The following is a 13,555-nucleotide window of genomic DNA, read 5'->3' as shown; positions in this document are numbered from 1 at the left end:
TATGCCTCACATGCCCGAGCATTAGTTTGCTGCCCAAGCTATAGCTCGAAGGCATACATCACCAATCCCCACGATTCTTGCAACATCATATCTACACAAGAAATCAACACAATCATCATCACCAGTAGACCAAACAGAAAAGTCTTCTTGGGAACTTACCACGGTAGTGTCATTATTCTTCTTCTCTTGCTCCGCATGTACTTTTACTTTCTTCTTCTTTCGAAGGATCGATTGATGTTCTTCATGTGGCCTGCCTTACCACAAAAATGAAAATCTATGCCTTTTCTTGAATTGGATCTTCCCTTGGATTTATCTCGGTAATAGGAGACTCGAGATCTACTTCTTCCTCTATGCTCTGAGACACCAAGTTGTGCAGATAGGAAAGAGTAGTGGTATGATTCCACCAGGCGAGAAAGCCACCAAAATGTGCCTATACTAGTGTCAGTTACATTGAGGATGGAAATCCTTAGCCAAGACACTTTTCTTCCACTTCCCCCACTCAAGCAAGCTAGATCTCGCCCCATCCAACTTCACTTTTCCGTTAGTGACGATGAGATGGGAATTGTCACCAATGCTTGTAGCTCATCGTATATCAGGCTTTGCAACTCATTCAAGTGATCCGCCATTGGAGTGCCCTCTTTGATATTTCAGAGTGGAAAGCTTCTTGATTGTCCTGTGCAGGTGCAATGCTGAGGCACCACCGATTCTTTCCACAACCGTGCAACTGTGGGCGAGGGATCATTTCAACCGAATGGATTTTGATTTTTGACTAAAATTGTGGGTGGATTCTATTGAGGTTTTTTCTCTACATGTGTTACTTTTATGGCGCGCCTTCACTCTGCCTATGAAATTTTGATAAACCACCTTAAACCAAAAAGTTGAGACAAATTTTATGGTCCCATCACTTCTCCTATCAGGATGTGTGCTCGAATCTGATAAACCACCTTAAACTTGTTGTACATGAAGGGGTCAAGCAATTCTGTAAAATATTCGGAATGAAGGGAAGGAAATCGAACACCAAATTTACGTGGTTCGGTCTGAATACCGAAACTTATGTCCACGGGGAGAGCAGCACGGAATCTCACAATAGAAATAAGCGATACAACGAGATTACAATCACTAGAGTACTCAAATACATTTTCGATGTTTTCTAACCCTCAATTATACCTAATAACTCACACAGTATTTAGCTCATTATAATTCCTAGTAAAATCTCACTCGAGGAATTGTACAAACTCTACTCACAAGAATTTAACCGGTTAAATCACTAATGGATATAATTACAACAAGTAAATCCTCACGAGGATAACTCCCTGTTCTCTCGGCCACCAAACTTGGCGCACTCTTTGTTTCTCTCTCTCTTTTATAAGAGAAAGAACTAGACAGAAAATGGAGTCAATAAATCATAACTACAGTGCCCACATGACAATTCTCTGGAGAACGCCACCCTCTAATTTTCGCGGCATGTGGCCATGTGCATGCATTAATGAAGGGGAGAAAAAATGGATGTACAAGAGCCCTTCTTTCCCCTTTCTTTGACGCATACAATGAGTTCCATCATTGCACTTTTCTTCCTGCACGTCAACTCCATGCTTTCTTGAAGAAGTTCAACTTGCCACATTAAATGAAGAGGACAACTATTCTTCTTTAATGTGCAGCCAAGAAAGGTCAATAAAAGATTGGCCAAGTATCCGCTAAACATAAATGCAATAATGTGCAGCTGGACCAAAGAAGAAGTCCCACGAAATCATGTGGTCTGCCAGTCTAAAATATTATTCGGTGAGCTCCATCTCGAGACTTATTTTAACAATATTCACCTTGGCTCGACGTTTGAGCCAAGTCACAATCGCTTCAGCGAAAATCTAATTTATAGTGCTACTCTCCCACAGCCCCTCATGGGTTTAATCGTTACAGAAATCCTTCAAGCGCTTGAACTTCACTATAACTAGAGACCTCATCAAGATACCAACTCCACTTACACATTTAGCTACTCCATAAGGATTTTCCAACACAACCTCCTGTATCACACGTAAAGCAAAACCATTATTGCATTCATATCTGACAAAAGGTCAAACACGCACCTTATCAAATACAACAGCTACAACAACCGTTGGCTCTACCGGCTTCACCTCGCTAGAAGCATCTTCCGTATCGGTTCTTGCATTAATATCCGCTACCTCAAGAGTTTTTGGTTGTAACTCTACTATGAGCTAAACACCGTTCGTGTCCGTATTAATATTGCCACAAATACTCCTAGCCGGAAATACTGAAGACTTATCAAAGGTAACTTCTCTGCTATTGATAGAAGAATTTATACTTGGGCACCACAACCGATGGCTCCACCCGTCTTGTGTATAGCGATGGAATATGCACCTTGCCATCACGTCGAGTTTACCATCACTTACTTGAAAATAACAAAAGCAACCAAACACTCTAAAAACAGAATAATCAGCAATGTTACATGACCACACTTTTTCGAGAGTCCGATATCCAATTGCGGTCAATGGGGATTTGTTCACTAGGTAACTTATCAAACTAAGCACATTTGCCAAGAATCTCCCACCCACACTAGCACTAGAGATCATTTGATGAACTGTTTCTAGTAATATTCTGCTCATCAATTCCGCAAACTGTTGTAGTTTACTGACACTAATGTTGTGTTTCATTGTGCCCTTCTTAATGCAGAATTTATTTATTAGCTCCGAGGAAAACTCTATACTATTGTCAATTCGCAAATGCTTGATCAAATTACCGGTCTCCGCTTAGATCAAAGCTCTATACCGTGTGTTCCCGACAATAGCGTCATACTTGTGCATTGGCACAAATACCTAGGCCTTCCTCAAGCAATCGTTAGACTTTCAAACAGATGCTGACGTCTCTAGAGCAAAACCCGTCAATGTCTCATTTTGAAGTTCTTACAGGCCACCATGCTTGATTCTTTTCATCATCACTAGGGCAACCGCTTCAGCGAGCTGAAATTTGAATGCAAGTAGTTATTTCCATCTCCGGCACTTCTGATAGATGGAATGCAATGGATAAATCAATTCACAAGGTAAATGCGCAGTGAGATCCTGGGTAAGCATAAAACGGTGAGGGTCTTAAGATGAAGAGAGGTGTCGCTCTACCGAGGAGCAATTGAAAAGTGCATTGCGGACTTGTAGATCAAAGATGGGCGTGTATGATTTGTTGGCTCTCGTATAGTGTACATAAATTCAAGGAAAGTATGATGGAGGAGTGTGAAGAAGAAGAGTAAAGTAACTCGAACTAGGATGGAATAGATAGAGCGGGAAATGCGGCACTTACTATTGTGGAATCGCAGTTGTATAGGTACGTATTCCGATCAATACTCGGTCATCGTATTACCATGAAATGTTTTGTTGAAAACTACCTATGACACGAGGAGATGAAGTGGATTCATACAAAGTTGGATTGACGCCTGATCCATAAAACAAGGGGTCGTTTCCCAAATTATCTAGAGTACAGATATGTGGTCGATTTTCTCGTGGAAGGTCTTCCATTGAGCTCCAACATCATTCGTGAGGAATAATGAGCTGAAAGGTATGGATACTCGTATCCATACAATAAGAGAAAGAACACTCAAGAGTCGAACAAGCGACAGTGATCCTGTTAATTAGAAAGAGGAGCACACAGTATAACAGTTTTATAGTAGACATTCACAATAGATGCACACTTGAGGACCGCACAGCTCAACACTTCACGGACACTATACAGTAGCTACGGAATGTACTGATATTGATGTTGACATACTAATCAGTTCAAGGGCGACACTCAAGAATGTTGACCTGCATCAGACTTCCTTTCAAGACAAAGAAATGGTAGCTAAAGCTGAAAGGTGAAATATCGAAGACAGGCGGACAGCCTCTAAAGCGAATAACCTAGAGAGAAACAGCAGCCACATGAGGTTAGACTACTAATCAACAGTTTACAACTGGCATCGAGAGATTGTTCAGGTAAATCTATACTGCAAAAATTTAACCAAACTATTTGCAAGAGCTGGGAATTTGAAAAGAAAGGCTGTTAAGAAAAACGTACTTAATAAAAAATGGCACATTCACTATCAGAATACTTACAAAGCTGCCTATTCAGAGTGGTGGACGTTGTGAATTCATAGAACTAAGGCAAAAGGGCGAATACATCATAAAGGCCAACTACATTTCTAAAGTCTACCAGATGTGAGACATGCCTGACATAGAAACCTCAAGGTTGTCCAAACAAAAGGGGCAAACACAATTCCAATACCAGTATCTAATCCAGGTTTCTTACTGCACGTGCTGAGGCCCTTGGGAAACTTAACAACTTCTGTGAAAACTCTAGCAGCGCATCTGATGTACAATAATCCTTTGATGGATGGCCAATGTCACTAGAAACCATGTACTTGTTACGTGTTCGTTGCAGAGTCTTCTTGGTAGAAATCTCCATTTTCTCTAGGACCTGTGCAGTCTTAAGTAGAAATTCATTGAGCTCAATGACATCAGGCTCCAGTACATAACCATAAATTTTAATATGCTTAAGTTGGTGCTCGAGGCAGGGAAATGTGCCGTCCACTGAACTCCAGTAACTAAAGCCATTGAACTCAAATGCAAGCTTCCACCCTGCTTCGGCAAGCAATAAATTTAGAGCAACTTTTCAATCTCCATTAATTCCAAATTCCAATATGCCAATGAAATTTTATAGTTCAAGCATTCATACCTTGGATTCATGGCCATCTCTTCCAGGATAAATATAAATAGTGAGTGTCTCAAGAAAATGAGAGTTCCTTAACAAGCTACAAATGCCGGGGAGGTACCGCTTTTTCAGATGCAGTTGAAGTGTCAAATGCTTCCAGGCGAAAGATGGGCATAGCTGATTTGTCAGCTCCCACATTGTTAATACCTAATTCAAAAAGAGTTACTTGGCCCGACTTCAAAGGAAAGTTAGTACTGGACATACATTGTGGATCCTCGAGAGCATGTGTTTATATGGACTGACTAAAATGAATTAGTATGATTCTAAAGCTAAAAACTTCAGATCTTAGAGGACCCTCTTCTTCATTCCTAGTAGGCCAGTACTATGGTGAGTTTAATGGATAACAGTTTACATTTTCTCAAAGTTCATAGGCCAGCAGATGCAAGGAAGGCCATCGAATAAAAATTTTAGGTGTGCATAAATAAACGAACCCAGCCTATTAGTAAATAACATTTTCGTTTACTCTTCATCCAAGACACTACCTCATGAACTGAAGCATAGAAAAGGCAACAGAACACAGGAACCAAAGCAGAGAAACGGCACAGCCACTTGCCATTTCGAATGAGGCCCATTCAAAATCAGTTCACCCAACTTCTATTCTACAAATTTTCAGACAATCGAAATGGGAGAATATCCTATCAAACAAATAGTTAAGCTCCTTACCCAAAGGATAAGTACCCAAATCATTCGCAATTAGCTCAAAGCAAGACAAATTAAGTCAGAGCAACAGGAGAGAAATCATACCATTATGCACCTATCGCATGGCATAAATAAGGACTGCAGCTGAGCTTTTCCAGAAGCAGTCGGAAGTCATGATATTCCCCGAACCAACATCTGAAAGAAGGGCTGAAGTAGAGGAAAGTATCAACCAGTGATAACATATTAGTCACCTTGACATAATCTAGATGCGCAGTAATATTCAGAATCTTCACATTAGGACAAACTAGCTCCAGATCCCCACCCTGATCAATGGTTAAACATTTTATATCTGATCGTGCAAGATCAATCTTTTCCAATCCATCGCAATCCACCAAATTTAATTCTTCAATAGATAGACCACTACAGAATTTGGGCTCGCGGAGGTCATCACAATCTTCAAGAGACAATTCTTTCAGCAATGGGAAACCAGATAGTATGTCAGCCAACTGTTTGTCAGTTAAGTCAATTTGCCTCATAAACAATTTTTTAAGCGACCTTAGTTGGACCCGTCCCATCGGTCCGACCTCACAAGAAGCCAGTTTCAGCTCTACTAAGCTGCTACACCTAAGAACAATGCTGGGCAGCACGTAAAGATTAGCAGGGATTCCCTCAGCACACCCTAAGAAGTTCAAATCGAGGAACTTAACCTTTCTCCTTGCTGCAAAATGAATCCACGTACCCATTTTGTTCAACCTTCTTATCTCTTCAGTTACACCATCGGGGTACACCATAGCCGCGTAGTTTAAACTAACACGGAATGAATCAATTGTAGGGTTCTCATGCAGAGTTAGCACATGGTCGATAAAATTCACAAATCTCTCTCTGACTTCAAAAGCAGGGTCCTCCTCCTCCTCCTCCTCGTTGCAGTTGAGGTAAGCACAGTAATCGAAAGATAAGTGGCGGGTAGAAGTCCAGAGGTAACGAAATCTTGGGACCATCACTGTCCTTATGGCATCTATCATGGGCAGGAAGGACAGAATATGGAGGAGCACCGACTCTGGCAAATTACTAATAGCATCACATACATTATCTTTGTCCATTTTCTGATGTTTCACATAACCACTTTCCATGGAAATATCATCGCCCACCGTAGTTCTTCTCCTGCAGGACACACTCAACATATTGGATGTCAAAACACAATAATAATAATAATAACAACAACAACAACAACAACAACAATGCTTTAAGGAGATCCAAACACAGCTCTGTTATAGAAAACTGGGACCCATAAAGAACAACGACGAACTGGGTTTCCGAGAATGAAGCTCCTCAGGCATTTCGACAAACAGTTGGTGCGGAACATAACGACAACCCAATATCAGGTAATGAGGGTAATCATTCAAGTACCTAAAGGCAAATGGAGGTAGTGCCAGAAGATTGAAGCGTTGTTTTCGACGTTGCGCGAGAGTAATGTGAATTATGCGGACATGGTCTGTTCACGATCGAAGGAATTGAAGGGAATGGAGACGTGGTCGTGTCCTTTGGAGCCCGAAGAAGAAAGGAAAAAACGCCATGACAATTAAACTTCTTCCCTCTTTACCTACACCATTAAACTTCCCAAAAAAATGGCACAAGCCTTTTCCAGTTGGGACAACTTTGAACTCCCATTAGAAATCTTCGAAGTCCCATCCTTGAACCGACTTTCCAATCCGCCGTTGTCTAATTTTCTGATAGAAGTCGAGTTCAACCGAAGGTCCAGAATGCGCCTCACATGACCGAGATATTAGTTCGCCGCCCAAGCTAGTTTGGAAGCACACATCACCAATCCTCTCACTATTTTTGCAGCATCATAATTACCCATGTTCATAAAAAAGATTAACACAATCACCATCGCGAGTAGACGAAACAAGCTGAGTCTTCTGGCGTCTACTTAACTTTCGAGGATCGATGATCTTTCTTCGAGTAACCGGGCTTACCACAATTATAATAATTTTTATGCCTTTTCTTGACTTGGATCTAGTGATTTTTTTTTTTTTAAAGGTAAGATTTGTATTTACTTTAACCAAAATGCAACTTTACAAGGGCGAAACCCGACACCAATAGAAAGAACTTGCACGTAAAAACAAAATAGTGCATTTTCTTTGTCCCACATAAGAACAATTGTAAAGCTTGAGACATTTTATGACTGAAATGCTATTATAATCTTCAAAATGGATAAAGGAGCTAAGTGTGTTATACCTCACTATATCCTGAGTTTTGTCACGAGGAGTCTCTAGATTTAGTGCTTGCTCTGTGCTCCAAGATGACAAGTTATCGTTGAGAGAGAGAGTCCACACTTTTCCTCCAAGTTTCATACTCAAGCAAGCTACATTTCGTCGCATCGCCTTTCAATTTTCCGTTAGGTGCTGTTGAGATGTGAGTCGTCACTAGTGTCCCATAACTTTCTAGAAGCAAACTAAGGAAGAACGATGCTTGTAGCTCATCATCAAACGCCATCTCCATAGTAACAAAGTTCATTTTATCAAACTCGGAAACTCATTTAAGTGATCCTCCAATTGGAGTACCCCCCATGTTATTTGCCGATTTCCTCTCATACAATGAACTTTAATCAGCAAATTTTATCGTATAAAAACAAATTTGTAATTTTGAATTTCATCGTAACAATTTTTAGAATTCAATGTGTAATTTGTAATATTTATTGAATTTGTCTATTATTATTCAGCATCGCAAATAAAAAATGAAAAATTGTAATTATTAAATAATGATAAATGGAAAAGCTCCCATGTCCTAAGTTAAGAATAATGATGCGGAAGAGAGAAATTTAGAATCCTATCTATAGGCTTTATGAGATGACTATCTAAAGCAAAATATATCAATTAAGATATGCACAATCAAATGAGATATTTATACAATCTTGAGACATAAAAATAATCATAGAAACTCCTAGTTAATCTCTAATACACTAATCTTTTGTTCCACGTGAATAGTAGTTACTGATAGATTCTGAAACTATCAAGTCAAACAGCAAAATCCCCAGAAGATTGCTGGAGAAGAAGCTCGCTCGCCAAGTCAAGTCAAACAACAAAATCCCGCAGAAGAAGCGCTCTCTAACTGATGCCCGTCGGACTCTCCCTCATTCGAAGCCGCGTGCATCTAACTGACGATGGCCCTTCTCCTATTTAAGCGGACTTTCTGGGAGGCATATATAAGTTCAGGAATACGATTCAGAAGCCGTCTCTCTTTCTCGCCCTCTTCCACCGCAGGGAAGCCCGAGAAAGCTCGTGTTTCGCTCGAGATTTCTTCCCCGCGCCGACCAAAGATGCTTTCGGGACTTGAGCTCTTCCTTCGGCCATTGCTCTTGACCATCTACTGCATCTCCAAAGTGATTGCATCTCTGCTCTGTTCTGGTAGGTTGAGTCCCATTTACGTGACCAAAGTCTGATAGGAAAACCGTACTGATTAAGGATCTAACGGGAGTTTAAACACACACATTGATCCCATCGTGATTGTAGGGATCTGAATTGGTGCTTCCATGTTTCCTCTGTATGTCCTCACTCACTGATTCCTTCCATGGTTCCACCTTTTCCACCAGTGGCCGCGATGAGCTCGAATTCAATATGCCTCACATGCGTAGCTGTTCCTTTGTGCGAATGCATTTTCAAATTCATGGCTTCCAAATGATGACTCTATTATATCAAATTGGACTTTTTTTGTCTAGCTTACTTAGTGATGAAAATGATGAATCTATCGCCAGTGGCCATTTTTCAAATGTATGGGCAATGAAAAAAAGCAACAAACAAATAAAAGAACAAAGATTACGTATTTTCAGTTTCTCTTTTCTATTTTTTTTTTTAAATTTAGCCAAGCAAGTTAACTTCAAATAAAGTCCATCGTATTTTTTTTTCCTCATGATTCTTATCTTATATCCATATAAATTAGGAAAATAAATTTCGAGAAAAAGGGAGGATAATAGGGCACCGAGTTTTTTTTAGTTTATTTTTTCAGTTTCTTGTATATGGTTAAAACTTGTGTAGAAATATTGTAAAGATAAATAAGCTTTTCATTATCTCTTTTGGAACTTGAGCTCACATTGTAGTGATGAGCAAGGCAGTGATATACATAAAGAACGACCGAAGGTAATCACTGTGTAGCTTAAGTCTTGATGGGGTCCTCAACGCGTTCTTGCTCCTCAGGTCAAGGATGGTTGGGCAAAACTCCGATTGGATCGATCGTCGTTACACTCTTATGTTGGCGGAAGCTGAAGATGCCCCCACCAACATAATAGTGTAACGGCGGCCGATCCCATCGGAGGTATGTTCCACCACCACTGCCCCGAGGAGTGATAACACGTTGAGGATCCCGTGAGGACTTAACCTGCACGCCCATTACCTTCTCGTCCCTGGTTATGTATACCCTCGCCCCCGCTTATCACTCCTATGTCTGCCCAAATTCGAAAAAAGAAAAAGAAAATCTTATTCATCATCACAATATTTCTTCATAAATTTTAACCGCATACAAGAAATTGAAAAAATAGAAAAACTAAAAAAATATTCCATGCTCTATTATCCTCCCTTTTTCTTTTTCTTTTGTTAATATATTTGTTTATAAGATAAGAATGAAATAATAAGCACAATAGACTTTATCCGATATTAGCTTGCTTGGCTAAAAAACAAAACAGAGAGAAAAAAATGTCGCGGATGTTATCCGAGAGTAATTTTTTTTTTCATTATTTTTCCCTTTTTCCATTTCTTATACCTTCAAAAAAGACCATCGGTAGGTCTATCATTTTCATCAGAAATGAAGCTAGATAAAAAGAAAAAACGAAGACAAGATTCGTGTGTTTAGGGATCAAACAAAGCGCAAAGAAAGAACATAAGTTTGCCCCGAAGGCCAACCTCGTCCATGTCTTCAGATCTCCAAGTAAACTTATTGGCACTTCGTAGATCCCAAAACCTTAAAAGTAGATTCCTTTCAGAAGAAAATGAAAACCAGAGAAAACGATTTGCAGAAATATACACTCCAACAGAAGGAAAGGTTTGCCAAGAAGAGTGATACATAGAAATAACAAAAAGAAAGTAAATCTGGAATTCTACATTAGAGTAAAACAAGGAAGTATAAATGACACAGAAAATTATTTAAACCACTTGTTGGTTTTGATTCTCGTTAAGAGAAGTGCAGCAAAATTCAAGGAAAATAGAATCCTACTGTGACATATTGGTCTCGAGTCTCCTCCGAAAGGTAGAGTCGTAACCTTGCATTACCTGTGGTGGGCCACACAGGAATGAAGAACGGGTATACCCACTAAAGATGTTATATTACCTTAGATCATGCGCTTGCTTCAGTGTTTGTTCATGCTTGCCTCATTGTTCTTCTGATGAACTTGACGTTTGAGGCTCAACTTGGGCCGAACTTGAATCTTTGTCCGTCCCTGATCTTGAACTTGTGCCCATTTTAGTCGTGCCTCTTCCTAAACTCAAAGTTGTGCCCCTTCCTGAACTCACAGTTGTGCCCTTTCCTGAAGTCGAACCTCTGCCCCTTCCTGTACCCAAAGTCACTCTGCTTGGTGAGCTTGAAGTTCTGCCCCTTCCTGGACTTGAAGCTATGCCCATTTTTGGTTGTGTTCATTCTTGAACTTGAACCCCTTCCCGTTCCTAAACTCAAAGTCATGCCCCTTCCTGAACTCAAAGTGGTGCCCTTTCCAGAAGTTGAACCTCAGGCCCTTCCTGAACCCAAAGTGGCGCTGCTTCGTGAACTTGAAGCTATGTCCCTTCCTGAGTTTGATGCCGCGCCCTTCCCTAAGTAGAAGCTGGGTCTCTACCCAACCTTGAACCTTTGTCTTTTCTTGAACTTGAAGCTATACCCATTCCTCTGCCTACTTTGCAGGATCCCTTCCTGTGTTTGAAGCACATCCTGCCGCACTTCCTCTGCCTTCCACAGTCCTATCCCTCTTCTCCTGGACCACGTTGAAATTCAACATTAATTTTGAGGACTGCACAATTAATATAATGCAAATCTTCAGTACTAACAAAAGATTAATTATTAGATTAATTTACTAATTTTATTCCTTTAAAATTTATCACCAATTGCACTAATTATTCCATACCATGTCAAATAAAGCGAAAAAAGAAAAGAAAAAGTAAGAGTCTTGCTATTCTAATTCCTTCACAAGTTCCGTTTTTGTTTCCAACTTCAATGTCATTATTTTAGTGAACTTAGTCCTGCATCTTATATTCACTTTAGTTTCAATAATCTACTCTTTTTGGATAATTTTATGTACTTCATGTACTACTATCTTTTAATGTTAGATGTTTATTTCAATTATAATACTAATATCAATTCAATCCTTTTTTCATTTTGGAGCTAAAAAGGAGTTCTATTTTCTACTTTTCACATGGAAAATCCAATCATTGGAAGAGACCACACTACAGATATGGGTCATCATCCATATGAAAATCATGAGCCACCCATTCTGATTACCATAATTGATTTTGTCAAATATTTTGACAAAGACAAATAATCCTGTTGTACACTACTAGATGCCTGACTCCTAAATAATCTAGAATGGCTGAAAGTACCATTAATAAGTAAAACAAGCTCCATCTTACGAAATTATTTCATGACCTCTGGGAAAACATTTAAATGTCAACGTATGTGAAAACATGGCCATTGCATTGAGAGGTCCACTGATTGCACAAGCTGAACAGTATTTGAGGCATTCCTTCTTCTGTTTGGTGGGGTTTCCAAAAAAATTGTACGCCTGGATTCTAGTTAGAGTTAGCATGAAACTTGAAGGGTGGAAGAGAAAGCTATTGTCAAGAGATAGGAAGGAAGTATTAGGAAGCACATGTGAGCTGCATTAGAAAAGTCCTACATCAAAGAACTGATATTGTGTTGAGCAGTTAATATATTTTAGTTGACCCATAGCTCATTGGCTTAAGCTGTTAAGTGAAGGTGAGTCTAACTAAATATGTTGAGAAGCTCGAACTTGAGATTCCCTCTTAGCGATCTCTCCGGTAAAAGTATTAGACTTCTGTTGCGGTCTCTCAACAAATGGTGTCAGAGCCGATGTGATGACCGTGTCGATTTTCGTGCAGGTGGGTCACACATGAGGGGGAGATTATTAGGATGTACATGTGAGATGATATTAGAGCTGATGGTTCATTAGTATCGGTATTCTGTGAATATATCAAAGAAGGAATATGGTGACCGATGAGGTTTTCGAGTAGGTGAGCATTGAGGTGTAGTAACGAGGGCTTGATAGGCATTGAATGGAGCTTACACGTGAATGAGAGATTATTAGGATGCATATGTGAGATGGTATCAGAGCCGATAAGCTTTTGAGTGAAGGTGAGTGTAATTGCATATGTTGACGGGTTCGAACTTGAACTTCTTCTTAACAATCTCATATATCAAACTTCACTTGCTCATCACTGTTGATCTCTATGAACAGCACGCCGTATTCAACTAAGTGCCTTATACCACATTCTTTCCAAACGAAATCTGAAACCTTCGACATCAGCAATCAATCCTTCATATGTCGCTAAATCTGGGGTTACATTTTCTTTTTTCCTCTCTATTCCACCAACAAACGCAGAGCCCTCACTGTTCTTCTTTGCTCCAAGGACGAATACGATTGTGAAGGGATGATCTATCTGTGATGTAACAAGTTCAATGTGAGAGGAAACAATATATGTATTAGAGATATAGTAAGCTTTTAACATATTTACCTGAAATCCAATACGGCATAGACGTCATTCAGTAGATAGAGACATGTAGGATTAAGTACTCGATTTTTAGTAGAATGCCCGTAATTCTTATTTGATATTTCTTTTATTACCTGAGTTTCAACTGTTTATAAATATGCCACGTAAACTTAAAATAAACATCACATAAGTTAGATAATTGTCTAAGTTTCCAGTAGCAATTTTTTCGCGTTTGATTGGAAAATTGTAGCGGCTCACTTTCTCACTAACCTTCAAATCAAGGACAACATGCGCTTGTGGAACGTTTATTTATGCAGCTATAATTACGGGTCAATAGAATATTTTTAATATAAAAACTTCCTGTTTTAAATACTTGAAAAAATTATTAATGGAGATTACAGTACTAACATTTAGCTTGACTAATTCTTATTGATACATCTAAACTACCATGCCTACGCACTTCGAAT

The 13,555-nt window shown here is 39.5% G+C and overlaps 1 long non-coding RNA gene across 1 annotated transcript; it reads right to left on the bottom strand.

The window, feature by feature from the left end:
- Window positions 1-568: 568 nt before the first annotated feature.
- On the bottom strand, window positions 569-13,085 carry LOC125314730. Its single transcript, XR_007198151.1, has 4 exons — window positions 12,801-13,085; window positions 11,246-11,253; window positions 10,527-10,528; window positions 569-581 (listed from the first exon to the last, which is right to left on the bottom strand). It is a non-coding gene; the product is annotated as an uncharacterized LOC125314730 (long non-coding RNA).
- Between the last annotated feature and the right edge of the window lie 470 nt (window positions 13,086-13,555).

The sequence above is a fragment of the Rhodamnia argentea genome, chromosome 4 (assembly GCF_020921035.1).
Source record: "Rhodamnia argentea isolate NSW1041297 chromosome 4, ASM2092103v1, whole genome shotgun sequence".
In the NCBI taxonomy this organism is placed as follows: domain Eukaryota; kingdom Viridiplantae; phylum Streptophyta; class Magnoliopsida; order Myrtales; family Myrtaceae; genus Rhodamnia; species Rhodamnia argentea.
This window is presented reverse-complemented; position numbering and strand designations above follow the sequence as displayed.